At 35.0% G+C, this 13,884-nt stretch overlaps 1 protein-coding gene across 1 annotated transcript in view; it reads left to right on the forward strand.

Moving 5' to 3' along the window:
- Positions 1–13,884, forward strand: part of NSMAF (neutral sphingomyelinase activation associated factor) — a 1,015,053-nt gene that overhangs the window by 152,650 nt on the left and 848,519 nt on the right. The window lies entirely within an intron of this gene.

Raw genomic sequence — 13,884 nt, forward strand, 5'->3', positions numbered from 1 at the left:
TGAGCATGGAGCCAGGAATAACCCCTGAGCACTGCCGGGTGTGACCCAAAAACCACAAAAAAAAAAAAAAATTTATACAAAACACTTCAGAACTTCAGAGATAAGCTTTGTTTGGTTCAGACTTCACTAAGCATAAGATGAAAGAAATTGGAAGATAACACAAGTGAAGGAATAATCAAGGAAAAAATAAGTGGAAACAAACTTAAGAAATAACTTAAGAAATAACTTTCAGCATATTTAGGAGGCTGAATGGGGACAGCTTTCAAAACTTTTCAGAGAGAATTATCCATGGGCAATCCACAAATGTAATAAACCTCTGGAGACTGTTGAATGTTTAATAACACATTAAAAACAAAACAAAACAACACAGAATAACAAAATAAAAACACCTCAGAGGGGGGCCGGAGGTAGAGCACAGCGGTAGGGCGTTTATGCCTTGCATGCAGCTCATTTAGTATGGATGGTGATTCAAACCTGCATCCCATATGGCCTCCCATGCTTGCCAGGAGCGAGGTCAGAAAGACCATTTTTAAATAAATTAAAAAATATAGTAATTCCTATTTTTCCTACTTATTTTAGTAATAAGTAACCTAAGATTTTATTCTTTCCCTTCACTTTATCAGAACAGCTCAAGATAATAATAAACATTCTTTTCCTGGGCCCAGACACCCTCTGGTGGATAGAATAATAATTAACCAAATTCCCATAACCTGGATGTACTAATACTAGTTTGTTAAAGATAAATAACTACAATATTTTGTTTTACTATCAGACACACCTGAATCTTTGTAAAGATTAACAGGTCCTAAGCCTTTAGATATTTACTGCCTGATGATGACATAAGAATAAAAATTTCTTCACTCATGGCTTTTACTGCATGTTGCTCCTCCATACGTAAAAATGATATATAGAAATGCAGTTATTCTTTCATCTATAGCTTGATATTCTTTTTTTTAAAAAATAAGACTAGGATAATTTTGTGAAAGATGTTGAAGAAGTGTAGTATATAAGTGTTTTAAACACTGTTCATTATTGCTAAGTAAAGCTATTTGCTACAATGATCTCTTCTTTTATAATAAAACAACCATCTTCACCTATATTCCAGATATTTAAAATATTTATGTCTATTTTTGGAATAGGATGTTGGGCCACACCTCGCATTATTCAGGCCTTACTCCTAACTCTGTGCAGAAGGTTTATTCCCAGCAGTACTTGGTGATCCTTATTCAATACTCAAGTGGGTCATTTGTGGTGTTGTGCATTGAACAGTGATCAATGTGTACATATATCTTTCTTTAAAGTCTGTGTTAAGTAAGAAATTTTGGGGTTTCTACATGTGTTAGGCCTTTGACTTTCAAGATCTGTGGTTTATAGTTAAAGAGATTATTGCACTCCATTACAGAGAAAAAGGATTTGATATTTATATTTCAAGTTCATAATAAAATCCATATACTATTATAAGATATTCTTATTCATTATAGTTTAAGTGGTTACAATAGTGTTAACATTTATGTCACTGTTATATAAAATTACTACAGCCTACCTCTGTTGGATTAACCGGCTGCCACCTAACTCAGTTATGCCTTGTCACTTGACATCTTTGAATGTAGCACCTTGGATTGGTATTTAGACTACTTGATCTCCAGGGTGTGGGCTGATTCTTCCTAATACATATCTCAGGTCTCTGTAAAAAGCTCTCTTGAATTTCCAGACTTCCCCACTGAGCTGTCTGTTTCTTAGGAGTGGAAGGCTTGCATGTTGGGATTCCTGAACCCGTTTCACTCTCCTTCAGTGTGTGTGGCATTTACTTCCACATCCATGTTCCTTCAAAGTTCTGAAGACTTCTCAAGCCACCATCAAAATGCTCACACCCTTCCACCACTGTCTCTGTGTGCCTTCTAGTTTGGTCTTTTCTCTGTCCTCTTATGCCCATATATAATACTCTTATTTAAAAAATATTTTTTATTGAGACCAATGTAAGTTATTACAAGTCATTCACAGTTGTATTAAGGTACATAGGGACAGTGAATTATGGCCTCCCTCCATGATAGTTCCCAGCATGCATCCCATACCTCTCCACCCTTAGTCCCTTGGACTGCTAGTGTAATAGGCCCCTTTTGTGTATAGATTATAGTTTGGGTCTCTTGATTCTATTGCCCTTGACCTTGGTTTGGGTATTTAGGTCTGACCATTTTTTATTTCCACTCAATGCTCATGAGACTGCTTGGCCCCTGGGTCACATCCACTTTTTTTCCATTCAATTTGTAGGAAGACATAGAAATATGAGGAAGACCAAGAAAAAACGGAGGGGGAGCAGATGTGGTTGTCTTTTATTTGTTCTTTTTTGTTTTTTGTATAGACACAGTCTATCTTGGGGAAATTAGAAAGGAAATTCCTTCCCTTGGCCCAAGAGATACAGGGTGTGTCTACCCTTGAAGCATACTGTCCTGACTACAGGCTCCTGGCATGTTCATTGTCAAACCCCAAGGTCTTTCTTTATTATACATATATTTATTTTCTGTTTGTTTTGTTTTGTTTTTGGGTCACACCCGGTGATGCTCAGGGGTAACTCCTGGCTCTGTGCTCAGAAATCGCTCCTGGCTCGGGGTAACATATAGGATGCAGGGATACGAACCCAGGTTCGTCCTGGGTCAGCCACATGCAAAGCAAATATTTTACTGCTGTGCTATCTCTCCAGCCTCATACATAATATTCTTATAGAAAAATTTTCAGACCCTTTCAAATCTCTGTTGTTGACTTTTTTTTGACATAAATATTTTTTATGGGATTTAATTGCTAGGAAGACAATTAACTTTGAGGGAAAATATAACAAAACATTGAATTGTTATAGATCACAACAAAAACAAATAAATCAAAACCAAATCCCCAAATCATCGTGAATTAGCATTTCACTGAGAATTTTTTTTGGCTATAATCTTAAGAGTAACCAGAAATTTGGGGTTGGTATTTTTCTTGCCAGGGGCCAACCTGGGTTTAGATTCCTAGTACCACTGACCCAAGAGTCATTCCTGAACTCTGAGTAAGAAGGGACCTCTGAAGCATAGTTAGGTATGGCCCCAAAACAAAACAAAATCACAACATCAAAAGAGTATCCATATTTTTGAATATCTCTAGAAGTGAAGATGCTTTTTTAATTTATTTGTTTATCATTCAATTTTTGGGCCAAGTGTTCAGACGCTGGTTCTGCACTCAGGTATCACTCCTGGTGACGCTCAAGGGCAAGATCCAGGTCGACTGTGTGAGTCTAGCACACCACCAGCTGTGCTGTCTTTTAGGCCTTACTAAACATTTTTTAAATGCTAAAACAAACCATAATTTCTTACTGTCCTTTAGAAAATAACTTAGTTTCTAAACAATTTATAAAACAAGGACGTTGATATCTCTGTACTACACTGCAGAAAGGAAGATGCCTGTTACCCAACACGACCTGGCAATGAAAGAGAACATCTAGAGGAAGGAGCCACTATGCACTGACTGTTCTACTCATCACATACTTCTTCCCTAGTTAGTTAACTATTGACTCGATGGAGATAATAAAGTAACATTTGTTTTTGTTCATCTCCCAGGGTTGTCGTGGTGACCTGGGTCTATGTCATCTTACCTACCCTTGGACCTTCTTCCAAAACATTTTAGGAGGAAGAACATTCTGTTCCAGATAAAGCTCCCAATAAGTTAAATTTTGGAAGCAAAGTAATATTTAGAAGTATATGGGAACAAGGAAGAAAGCCACTCTCAAAAAGAAAAGTAGAAGAAAAGAGAATAGAGAGTTTGACTTGGCTATAGACAAAGGGTAGGCATTTAGAGAACGTAACCAAAAATACTATTGCATACTACTTAAATGCAATTTTTTCTTGTACCTGGGCAACACTTGGTAGTGGCTCTGTGCTCAGGAAACACTACTGACAGGCTCAGAGAACCATATAGGTACTGGACATCAAACATGGGTTTGCCTGGTTATATGAGAGGCAAAGACACTACCCAACTATACTTTTGCTCCTGCCCCTAAAAGCAAATTTTATGAAAACGTTAACTTGGATAGGAGCATAAAAATAAAATTAGGGGTCCTAATTATAGGTATGTTATGAAATGCTTTAAGTTAAAAAATTTATAGATACAAATACTTTGCCTTAATTTATTTCCACTAATAGAATTAAGAAGTTGACACTTAAATCCTTATTTAAAAACGTAATTAAAGGGTGCCCGGAGTGATAGCGCAGTGGTAGGGTGTTTGCCTTGCACATGGCTGGCTCAGGACGGACCTCGGTTTGATTCCTGGCATTCCATATGGTCCCCCAAGCCAGAAGCGATTTCTGAGTGCATAGCCAGGAGTAACCTCTGAGAGTCACTGGGTATGGCCCCAAAACAAACAAAAAAAACATAATTAAGGGGCTAGTAATGTAGATTAGTGGAAGAGTAAATGCTTTGCATGTATGATTGGTCAGTCCCCAGCATCCATCCCTACACACCCACCCACATGTCTACACAAAAAATATGAAAAGAAAACAATTTAGTTTGTGAATTATCCAGATTCTCTTTGTAGCTGAGGTTAAATCATTTGAATATTTGTTATGTATTCATTTAAGCATGAACTTAGAGTAAAATCAAGCCTCCTAACATTTTTATATTATCCAAAACAAAATCCAAGGAATTTAGGTTTCTGTGGGCATGTTTCTTACAAATTATTAATTTTTAAATATCATTAATTAGGGGCCGGAGCATTGGCCCAGTAGTAGGGTGTTTGCCTTGCACGTGACTGACCCAGGACGAAATGCGGTTTGATTCCCTGGCATCCATATGGTCCCTCAAGCCAGGAGCAATTTCTGAGCGCATAGCCAGGAGTAACCCCTGAGTGTCACCAGGTTTGGCCCAGAATCAAAAAAAAAAAAGACAAAACAAGCATTAATTATTAGAAAGATGGCACATGGAGACTCTTGATCACTTCTAAGCTTTATTTCTAAAATATGAAGATTTAACATTTATACTTATAGCAAAAAATTAAAGATGCAACTTAAATAACTGCTAGTTGAGTACGTTTACGTAAAAGGATGCTATTAAGAGTTTTATTATGTAATTTTTTTTCTCAAAAAGTGACTAGGAACACTGAAACTCGTAATAAAAGGTTTGCAAATAGCTTGTCTGTTCAAAGGTTATGTGTAACTCTAGGTTATTTCTGCCTTCTCGGCTTGCGTGGAAGATTGAGTAACAGGGTCAATTTAGCTAATAAGAACAATAAGAATTTTCATCTTAAAATTAGTCAAACAGACTGTAGTCAAAGTCTACAACTTCTTGGATTAATTCTATTTCAAAGGCACAGTGAGATGTTATGTAAGCTTCTAGTATCACCAATTTTCTACAGCTTTGGAGTTAATAAAAATGTTTACATATTATTTATCAGTGTCAATTTATTATAATTAAATTTCACATTCAAAGTCATAGTAAATGATGAAGATATTACATCTTAAAATATCAATGACTAAATTTATTAACTTGCATACGTGAAATTAATAAAATCAAGCATTAGTTTGTGGATATCCCCTTTCAACTTGTTTACCCCACCTGAATTATCAGAATAGCCTACACCTGGTATGGGCCTGTAGAGGAATCTGCCTGGAGGGCGAGAGGGGATAAGAATGAGAGTTAGAGTCACCATAGGGACTGAGTCAGCAAGGGAGCCCGGTGAGCAGATGAAAGGGAGACAGAGGCTGAGAGAGCCAGGAGTAGAGAAGTAGCTGCTTGAAAACGGCTTAGCATAGAAGCCATGTGAGGAAATGTATGTTAGGTTAGGACCTTGAAATAAAGTTGGCTGATGCCTGGGACTTCATCTGACTGCTTTGTGAATTTCTCTGCCTGTCACTCTGCAACCTTCAGATCTGCCTTAGAGGCTGCAGGTGCAGGAGCAAGCCGAGAAAGGCCTCACCATCCCCCTACCAGCACACGTGGACTGCCATAATATATTAAATAACACTAGTTATTATAAGCTCAACTGAATTTTAATTGCTATGAATATGTTTAATAAAAATATATTTCTTAATAATAAAGTAGAAATTAAGAGGTTGTAGGAAAACCTTGGTCCAGGTTATAACTGTTGACCTCTGAGTCCAGGCCCTTGACTTCATTGCAGGAAATAATTTGAGAGCAAGTCAGATAAACAACTTACTATATTAAAGCAAAGATCATACTTAAGACAGAAAATAGGCATAACCTAAGGAGAAAAGAATTGTCTCAAAAACTACTAGCAGGTTACCAACGAAGAGTTCATTAAAAGTACACCTAGAATCAGATTGAAAGCATATTCTAGAGTTTCCAAAGAAACACCTTGCCTATACACTGATAGATATGATATTTAACAATAGATAGATTAGGCATGTAGTTTCAGGAAAAAGAGAAATTTTATTATTCATTATATTTATATATATAAATATGTATTTATATAAATTTATTATATTTATAAATAAATGTATTTGATATTTCTCAGAGTGAAACACCACCAAGATTCTAGATATACTTGTTAGATTCCAGTGTTTTCTGTAGAAATTATAAACTGTTATTGTGTGCTTGGGTTTTTTTTTAATAGTGTAATCATTATATAAGAAGTATATGATGAAATTAGGCATATCAAAGGTTACTTCGTCCTTTCATTTGGTTCTAACTGGTTTTAGGCATTATTGCTTTTACACTTTAGTGCCCAACATTTATCACTCATTAACTCTCTTGGCAGGAACATGCTAGACTTCTGGGTTTTGTGTGTGAACTTAGAAGTAAACCTGTTGAAAAATCGGACCTGATCAAAGATGTAATTATCAATATTGACACATTAAAGGACAGGGTGCAATAGTTACTCTTCCTTCTTTGAGCAGATAGGTATTTGTTAAAATGAATAACAAAATGGTTTAGTTAAGAGTTGCAGTGTTGTACAAGGAACTATTTTTCCATGAAATTTTCTGATTTCTTTCCCATCTATGTCAGTTGTATGCTATATTTACATTGTTACTCTCTCAAAGGGTTTTTTTCTGTTTTTCATCGTGACATTTTAATTTTATTATTATTTTATTGAGACCATTGTGAATTACAAGTCTTTCACAATTGTATTTCATACATATAGTGACAGTGAATTAGGGCCATTTCCACCCCCAGTGTTGACCTCCCACACCGATATCTCCACCTATAGCCCCCTAGACTACTAGTGTAATAGGTCCATTCTTGTATTAGCTTGTTATAGTTTCTGTCTCTTGATTCTATTGTCATTGATTTTGGTTTGGGTATTTAGATATGACCTTTTTTTTTTTTTACTCAATGCTGCTGACATCATTTGGCCTCTAGGTCCTACCCACTTTTTTTTCCCTTTCTTTTCTCTATTTGTAGAAAGATATTGATATGAGCAGAGCAAAATGATTCAAGATATATAGTTCTATGTAAAAGGTGGGAGCTTTTATGTAGAAGATATACATAAAATTAAAAGAAATAAAAAGAGGTTGGTCAAGTGTGGAAAGGTATTATTTTTTTGTATAGGCACAGTAAATGTTGGGGAAATTAGAAAGAAAATTTAAGGCCCTAAGAGATACAAGGTGCCTCTCCCTATGAAGCATAATGTCATAAGACTGACTACAAGCTTTGGGCATATTTGTTATCCTATCCCAAAGATTTTTTTTTAAAACGTCATACCCTTTTATAACCTAAAATTCCTAGAGCCATAGCATCTCTTATTGTGATTAGGAAAACTACAGGTATTCTACATGTTATCAGCTTCTCAAGAGGGTATTCCTTGGCTCTTTTCATACTAATTCTACCACTAAGAATGACAGAAAAATTCACATATGGCTATTAGAATGAAATAAAATGGGTATGTAAATCTTTCACCTAATCCTTTATAACCCATTCAAAACTATTGAGTTCTGTTGTCACTGTTCTAAATAAAAACTTTAATGCATATTTCTTCCAGTGTTCAATGAATCCACCACTCTTAATTCACTGATTCATTATTTTTTAATTATTTACTAAAATTAAAATACTACGTTTAAAATAGTGTTCTAGGTTCTCAGAAAACTGCAAGTAGGTAAGGGAAGTCTGTTTTCATAAACTCTTATTTTGAGAAAATCTGTGCTAGCAGATGGGAACAAAGTCAAATAAATTTAACAGAAAATATCAGACATTACAAATACTAAATGAACTTGGTAAAGTGACTGGTGGACAAAAATTACTTCTAAATTGAAAACAAGAAAAAAGCTCTCTGAAGACATACTTTTCAACTGTTAGAATAGCAAATTTTAATAGAACAATACTGATTTTAATGAGCAATACGCTGTCTGCCAAATAGCAGATTCTCAATAAATGTCAAATACGACTTGATGGAAGTGATCATTAAGATATATTCTCCTTGGACCGGTGAAGTGGCGCTAGAGGTAAGGTGTCTGCCTTGTGAGTACTAGCCAAGGAAGGACTGCGGTTTGATCCCCAGGCGTCCCCTGTGGTCCCCCACAAGCCAGGGGCGATTTCTGAGCACTTAGACAGGAGTAATCCCTGAGCATCAAACAGGTGTGGCCCCCAAAAAACAAAACAAAACAAAAAAGATATATTCTCCTTATTGAAAATGAATTGAAACCAAGGAAAAAAATAATAGATGACAAGTCTCCTTATCTGAAAGCCATAAGATAAAGCCTCATTTTTCCATTCTAATGTTGATATTTCTAGCCCTATGTTTAGGTTTGCAGATGAGACAGCTTTTTATCTGGTGCTCTCTACTCTTCAGCCTATTTTCTAACAGTGTTTTCTGTATCATTTATGTGTGAAAACTCTTCCACATGACTGTGGAGACAGGATGGTTACTTTGTAACCATGGCAAGAGTGGTATGAGTTCACTGTCGTCTAGCCTGCCAGATGGTTGCCAATAGGAGTTTTATATTTCTACCCATCACTGTAATTTCACATAGGTCCCCAATTGGCAGTGAGTCTGGATCTTAGCATGTATGTTTATTTCACATAAGTCTGGTCTTCAAGTCTTTCATTAAATTAACCTAACCTTGGTCTTAATGAAAATGAAGTTTCGTTTGAAGTTTTAAAATTCTTACTACTTAGAAGTGTAATTTGTTATTTTTAATATTTAATGTGTTAAATATTTCATATATAATTAAATATCAGGTAAGTATGAATAAATAGTATTAATATATGAATATATAAATACATATAATTATACACAAAATATAAGATATAAAATAGTTAAAATAATAAATATACATATTCATATTTTAAATACAAATAAACTGTAGTTATTTATATTAGATTTCTATTTATTTTATGAAAATAAATAAATCACTCAGGTCCAGTACAGTGGTAGGGCATTTGCCTTGCATGTAGCTGAGCTGGGACGGACCAGGTTCAATTCCTGGCATCCCATAAAGTAAGTCCCTGAGCTTACCAGGAGCAATTTCTGAGCACAGAGCCAGGAGTAACCCCTGAGCACCGCTGAATGTGGCCCAAAAAAAACAAAAACAAGTTAGATATTAATACTAAAGTTAATATATTAAAATATATATATTCTCCTTTAATGGAGTCATATATTTACTTTGTGACTGGAATAAAATAATTATAAAATGATTATATTCAGCAACTTACAACAGGAAAAAATACAAAAGAACAAAATTATTAGGCAAAAAAAATTCTCTTAAAGGATTGTTTTTCAAAAAGAAAAATCATTTCTACCTAAACATCATTTAGGCTCTGTGATTTACATTGCTGTTAATAACAACAGAATTTCAGGCAGTGTTCCAACTCCAAGTCCATTCTACCAGGGTCAACATTCCTCCACAACAGCCCAAGATTTTCTCCCACCACGCACCCTTCCTCTTTTGCAAGCTCGGATTAAAAATTCAGATATTGTTATGATCAAATCATATCAAACTTGTTAATTTGCATCAATTACTAGGGATAAAACCTATGCCTTTTGTGTGCATGTATGTGCGTCTGTGTTTTGTGTATATATGCCTCACTCAGTTGATGTTTAGGGGCTACTCCCAGCTCTGTTCAGGGGTAGTTCCTGGCAATGCTTGGGATACCATGTAGTGTCAGAGATAGATCTGAGCTCTGGATGCAAAGAAAGTGTTCGGTCCACTCAGTCTGGTAATTTATTTCTCTAACCCCTGGAACAATTATAAAGGAGAAAATGGGATGCGATTTATTAACAATATACATTGTGGCATTTCTTTATCTGTCTCTTATAGTATAAATGTTAAAAATTACATCTGTATTTTGGTGGACTAAAAATTTAAGTAGCAATGGGAAATTGAACATTAATAATTATTATATTAATTAACATTAATATATCTTAGTTTCGATTTTTACATATTGAAAAGAATCTGGAATTAAGTCTTATGAGAAATGTAGCTTTTGTTTAAAATATTCTTTTAAGCCAAAGAAAAGTACAAGTCAAATTTTGAAGATAATTTTCAAAGTTTCTGTAAGAAACATTTATTGGTAAGCACACTTTGAAACATTCTAATTATGTACATCATCCCAAACAACTAATTTCATATATGGTTATCTAATTGTATTCTGTGGCATCACATGATATTTATAAAGAATACAAATTTTAAAAGTTACAGGCTGCAGTAATAAAAAGTTCAGGAAAATGACTCCAAATAAATTAAAACATGAAGACATAATACTTTCAAACAAGTACATTGTGAAAATATTGTTTCTTCTGAATGTTTTTCTCTTCTAACAAAAACAAATCTCCCTATTTTGGAAGACTATTATACATACAAAAATGACAAGTTTTTGTGTGCCTTGACAAGCACTCTAATTAATACAAATTAAAAACAATTTTACTAGTTTGGGGCCGGAGAGATAGCATGGAAGTAAGACATTCGCCTTGCATGCAGAAGGACAGTAATTGGAATCCCAGCTTCTCATATGGTCCCCCAAGCCTGCCAGGAGTAACCCCTGAGCACTGCCAGGTATGACCAAAAAATTGATAGTTCGATGATCTCTTTTGAACTTACCTGTGGTTGAAGTACATAAATAATATGTGTCCTATGTCATCCTGAGTGTGTGTGTGTGTGTGTGTGTGTGTGTGAGAAAGTGTGTGTGTTTGTATGTGTGCACATCACACACTAAATACCGAAAATGCTCAGGGCTTACTCCTGGCTCTGCACTCAGGGATCACTCCTGCTGGTCTTGGGTGGTCAGGGATCAAACCTGGATGATGTGTGCAAGACAATTTCTCTACATGCTTTGCTATTACTTTTCAACTCTGTTACTACAGATAGTTTACAATGCAAAACAATTACATATTAAGGACATTTTGTGAATTTTCGTAATACAATGATGACTTCAAATTTTAAGTTCTGGCATCATTATAATGATTAGTTAATACTTTTCTTAATATAATGTGACTATTAAAATTATATAAAATTTCAGTAACATACTTTTTCAATTTTTCTCTCTGGCTGTGGAACTCAGTAATAGTTTCTGAAGGAAATGACAAACATTCCTTGCTTCTATCACCACTGCCACAAACGTCTATTTCATAATTAAATAAAATTTAGGGGCCAGAGAAATAGCACAGTGGCAGTGTGTTTGCCTTGCATGCAGCTGACTCAGGACAGACAGTGGTTCAAATCCCAGCATCCATATGATCCCCCAAGCCTGCCAGGAGCAATTTCTGAGTGCAGAATGAGGAGGGACCCCTGGGCATTGCTAGGAGTGGCCTCAAAGCAAAAAAAGTTTTTTTAATTAAAAAAATAAAATTTGGGGCCGGGCGGTGGCGCTAGAGGTAAGGTGCCTGCCTTGTCTGTGCTAGCCTAGGATGGACCGTGGTTCGATCCCCCGGCGTCCCATATGGTCCCCCAAGCCAGGAGCGACTTCTGAGCTCATAGCCAGGAGTAACCCCTGAGCGTCACTGGGTGTGGCCCAAAAACCAAAAAAAAAAATAAAAAATAAAAAAAATAATAAAATTTAATAAAAAAAAACAATTTTACTGAATTTGGTTAATTTCCCTCCACTTTAATAAAAAATGTGGCACTGCGCTTTATTTAGTATGTTCATTTGTTGAAATACATCATTTTCTTAAGAAGATTTTGATTTTGTGAAGATATAATTTACTCCTGGTAATTCCTTTATGAATTGAGACTGACTTTTTGACTGACTTAAATATTCTTTATCCTGTACTAAACAGTAGAAAGGAACAAGGCTTCCTATTCTAAGGGGAAGATTTAGGAATAATCTTATTCCATATAGAGTTCTTCTGAGGTGGTAGTTATGGTAGCACTTATGGTTAAGTTTAAAATCACAAACAAATAAATTCACCTTGAAATAACCAAAGACCCTGGAGAAAGGAGAATTATAAATCCTCTGTTAGTACATTCCAGTCAAACTGGCAGTGAGTCAGCATAGTAAACTTTTCAAAGTACCTAAAAATAAAATCAAATTACGTTTTGCTATAACAAAAACTTACATATGCAGAAGTAGCTTTGAAATTGGGCAGGAGGAAGAATTGAGGGATATAACATAAAGAGCCCCAAGACTGCCTTGAACCCAGTTAGCAATTATATGAATGTTAATGCTAATTAACATGAAGGAAATAAGGAGTAAGGCAGAGAACATCAAAACAAATATAGAGACTATTTAAATCATTGTGGACATTAATTGTGTTTTGCAGGAATAAAAAGTAAAAGGTGCTGCGAGTTAGGGTTCAGAAAGAAATGGGGAACATGCTATTGAACATATCTTATTTAATAGACATAAAAGGTCTAGTGAAATTGTGTATCTCATTTATGTGAGAAGCAGAAGTTATAAGTGATAATATAATACATGAGGCTGGCAGTATCTAAGTAATGTAGAAGCTTGTTAATGACCAACATGTTCAAGGAGAATGAAAAAAGACTAAAATTGAATATGTATTGGTAACAAAATCTCTCAGCCTACGCAAACAGCAAAAGATTTTAAACTGAAGAGAATTAGCTGTTTGGAAAGGTACAGTAGTTAGCAAAAGATAACCTTTTGCTAATACTTGAGAAAGATAAAATATAGGTCTGAGCACTCACAAAAAAGTTCCTTAAGATTAAGGATGTGATTTAGGGACAGCTCAGTCATCCCTAAAGAAACCCAAGTTAGAGATGGAATTATTTAGAAAGGATTGGTTGAGTTTCTGGTCAACAGAGTGGATCTCTGTCGTTCACTTTTCTACACATTTTTTGAGCAGACAATGTCATCTTAAACTGAAAGGGCAAGAAAAATCAAAGAAATCAAATGAAATCAAAGAAGAAAGTTGGAGCTCCCATTATTATATAAGGAAGAAGAGCTATTGAAATGACAGAGAAACTACAAACGTCAAAACTCAATTAAAAATATCTGCATCATTTAAAGAGAAAAGAAAAGAACTAATCAAGTCACAAATTTAAGATTTGAGTTCTGAGCCATTATTTGGCTTTGATAGCATGGAGTTTACCTAGCTAGACAGAACCTTTATCATAATATTCCTGTCTTATCACTTTATTTGTGAGTAAATAACTGCCAAGTACATAAATGGAAAATAATGTCCTAGGAATAATAGCCAGATCTTCTCTTATACTTAGCTTGTTTAATTGAGATTTGAAATTTTTGAGCTCACCTGACTATAATTTTTAAATTAATAAGGTTGACTTTATTTGGGACATATATCAATCTTTGGGGAAGCAAGGGTCTGTTTCCCTAAAATGTTTACAATCTAAAACTCAAATTTACTGTTACTTTATATGATAAAAAGTATTTTGAAGAATTGATAAAATTTTGCATCTTGAGGTACGATTATCCTGGATGGATATTCTAGGTATGCCAAATGAAATCACAAGAATCCTTACATAAGAAAGCAGGAGAATAAAAGTTGGCCAT

Source organism: Suncus etruscus, chromosome 10 (genome assembly GCF_024139225.1).
Source record: "Suncus etruscus isolate mSunEtr1 chromosome 10, mSunEtr1.pri.cur, whole genome shotgun sequence".
NCBI classification, from domain to species: Eukaryota; Metazoa; Chordata; class Mammalia; order Eulipotyphla; family Soricidae; genus Suncus; species Suncus etruscus.